Raw genomic sequence first — 3,437 nt, forward strand, 5'->3', positions numbered from 1 at the left:
AACACCATGTTTGTGCCAGCCGATGTCTTATCGTCGGCTTTCTTTTGTTTGGGACGCCATTCTTTCTTCTGTGGACGACCCTCCTCGTCCAAAGTTTGCTGAAATTTCACGGCCAGATCGGGCCGCGCTTTTCTCAACGTGTGCAGGTATTGTCTCTCGGCTTCCTCCAAGCTACGTAGTCGTTGAACCCTACGCTTTTGAGAGTGACTGAGTCCATCAGGGCACCACCTTGGCCGGTGGTATCTATCTTCTTCATCTTCATCTTATAACTCCTCGAGATCTTCCACCCGAGAGGACTCAGCTTGCTTGTTCCGAGATGGGAGAGGCCCTAGACATTTGAACACTGACACGTCACCTGTGTCCTTCTTCTTCTGTCTACATTCCGGGCAGTTGTCGACTGTAGGCAATCGGCTCATTCCTGAATCCCAGCAATGCTTGAAGAAGGGACAATCTCCGTGTGTCTGTCCACGTCCTCCTGCTCTCTCGACTTCCCCTTAGCGCGGCGCTCATATCCTTCGTCGTCTCTATCATACCGACGGTATTTTCTGTTGTCTACCCTAGACCGACGATCTCTTTCGTCGTCTACGTTGTCTCGCCGGTGTTGGTCGTACTGACGCTCATACTTGTTAAGGAGATGCTCGGAGAGTGGTCGCTGGTACCGCACGTTTCTCACTTGCTCCTCTGTGATGTACCGTTTGTCGTCATATCGGGGCCGATCGCGTGGGCCGGCCTCCTCCTTTTCCTTGCCACGAGAGCAACTGCTCTCTTCTTTGTCCCTACCATGGTGGTATACAGGCCCTACCATGTTAATACTGAACGAGAAATCTGGCTGGCGCCTCACGGAGTGACTGCACTCCACCATGTTGACGGCAGGAAACGGGCGCGTGTCCACTTTCATGGCATACTGACCAAAGATTAGACGGCCTTGTTCTATCGCCGATTGGATCTGTTGACGTAACACTTTGCAGTCGCTGGTGGTATGGGTGAACGAGTTATGCCACTTGCAGTACGGTCTTCCGTTCAGCTCTTGCACCGTAGGGATCTTATGGCCTTCGGGTAACTTCAGCTGTTTTTCCTGAAGCAGTAAATCAAATATCTGCTCAGCCTTGCTTACGTCGAAGTCAAACCCTTCTGCAGGACCTTGTGATTTCACCCATTTACAGGACACGGGATTTGCCCCCCGAGCCCATTCAGCCACAGCTACTTCCTGGTCTCCTGTAGAATCTTCATCTTCTTCTGTCTCAACCAGGCTTACCGGGCGTTTGAACTTGTCCTGGTACAATTCTGGGTGGCGCTGCTCATACAATGATAGTTTCTGAACCATATGCGCCAGTGAACTGTATTCTGCTTGGAAAGCCATATCCTTGATCGGCGCCGCGAGGCCCAACACTGCCAGATCGACTGCTTCTTTCTCACCCAATCGAGCCGAATAACATCGGTTTCTGACAGCCCTGAAACGCTGAATGTATTCCGACACCGTTTCTCCACGCTTCTGTCGTACTTGCGCCAGATCGGCAATGCCAGCCTCGGAAGCTTCTGAGTGATATTGCATGTGGAACTGCTCTTCCATCTGTTTCCACGTCCGGATTGAATTTGGTGGCAGCGAGGTGTACCACCCAAAAGCCGATCCTGTGAGAGATTGCGCAAAAAACCTTACGCGTAACTGTTCTGATGCTGAGATCATGCCCAACTGCGCCAAATATCGGCTCACATGCTCAATTGAACTATACCCTTCTGATCCACTAAACTTTGAGAACTCAGGGAGCCGATACTTGGGCGGTAGTGGAATCAAATCATACTCGTTGGGGTACGGCTTGGAATAGCCGATTGCCCTCCTCTTTGGCACCATGCCGAACTGGTCTCTCAAGATTGCACTGATCTAGTCCACGGTGTTAGCTGCAGGGGCCGAGCTTTGATGACTCGTTGCGGTGGCATATTTAGCTAGCCACGCCTGCTTCTCAGGATCCGCTCCAGAAATCCCTCCTGCTGTTCCAGAAATCCCTCCTGTTGTAATCTGGTTCGTGCGCGCCAAGTTATTGCAGTCCGGCACGTACGTGCACATGTATCCGTGCGGGATTTCCTTAGCTGGTTCACACAGGAACTGGTAATCACCAGGATCGCCCCCAATCTTGTGGACGACGTACGCCGGTGAACCCGGCGGCTCTGGAGCTGCAAGCGAGAATGGCAGCTGCGGTCTGGTCTGGAATGGTATTTCTCCCTGGTGAGTCCCTAGGGTAGGTCCTGACGGGGAGTACTGATGCTTCATGATTTCCTGGACCACGCGAACCGCAACGCGCTCGAAAGCGTTCACCAGGCTCTCAGAATGACGGTGTAGCGAATGAGCCACCATGTAATTAATTTCCTGGCGCAGAGCTCTGGTGCGTTCTTCTGAAGAAGTAGACAGATCCACTTCATCGAGGACGCCTTCAGCTGAGAACCCTTTCCATCTAATGCCATGTGTGCGGGTCCTCTCGAAAGAGCCGATGAGGTCGGCTTCGAAGAGAGCTTTAAGCTCATTATACTTCTTTTTATGCTCCTCAGTCAGATCTTCGTACGTGACTGGGTTTTCCGCCATCTCTGGTGCAGATGTCGATGTAGTTGTTGTAGACAGTCCCACCGGGCGTGCCAGAATGTGTTGTCTGCCAAAACCCACAGGCGAGCAGCGACGGGCAACACGGAGAGCCGGGAGGCTCCCAGGACTGCTGGTGGGCCCTGGTCCCTCGAGCGACGGCCCGTAATGCTCCGGCACACGTCCAAGCTGGTGCAAGGGCGTGCCACCTGACATATACCTGGTCAGGAAGGTGATGGATTGCTTCGACTAGTTTCCTGCATGGCACACACGTAAACATTAAATACGAGCCTCGATCGGTTCTCAGGTTATCCTGTGAATCGGCTCAAGGAGCCGATCCACCCATGATTCGCATTGGATCTACGATAGCATGGTGGTCCTGCTTGATCAATACTAAGTTAAAACGATCTACGACGATTTAGGGTTCTCACCACATAACCGGAACGTCCTACACGTAGTTGAGCCTGGCAGACACGAAAGATAATAGAAAACCAGCCCTAGACAAGGCCTAAAAACCAACGTAGAGTTGATTCCCGGAACATCCCCTCTAGGACCAGCAAACTACACCTTACGCACTACTGGATCATTCAACCCGTTTGCAAGGCCTAACTATATGGATATCAAACTAATCCTTGAAGAACAAGGAACAATCATAACGGATCGAATCTACTAAATAAAGACTAAGCAAGGTGATGCACTTACACCTAAGATAAGTGCGAGGGCAGCTAGATATCTAGGGATAGCATAACTAGATAAATATATCAAGAAAGTACCGATGCTAACCCTAACATATCTATGATAACGATGTTGCTCACCATCAACAAGGTTTCAGTACGAGCAACACATAAACAACGAATAAACAAGATAC

Source organism: Lolium perenne, chromosome 7 (genome assembly GCF_019359855.2).
Source record: "Lolium perenne isolate Kyuss_39 chromosome 7, Kyuss_2.0, whole genome shotgun sequence".
Classification (NCBI taxonomy): domain Eukaryota; kingdom Viridiplantae; phylum Streptophyta; class Magnoliopsida; order Poales; family Poaceae; genus Lolium; species Lolium perenne.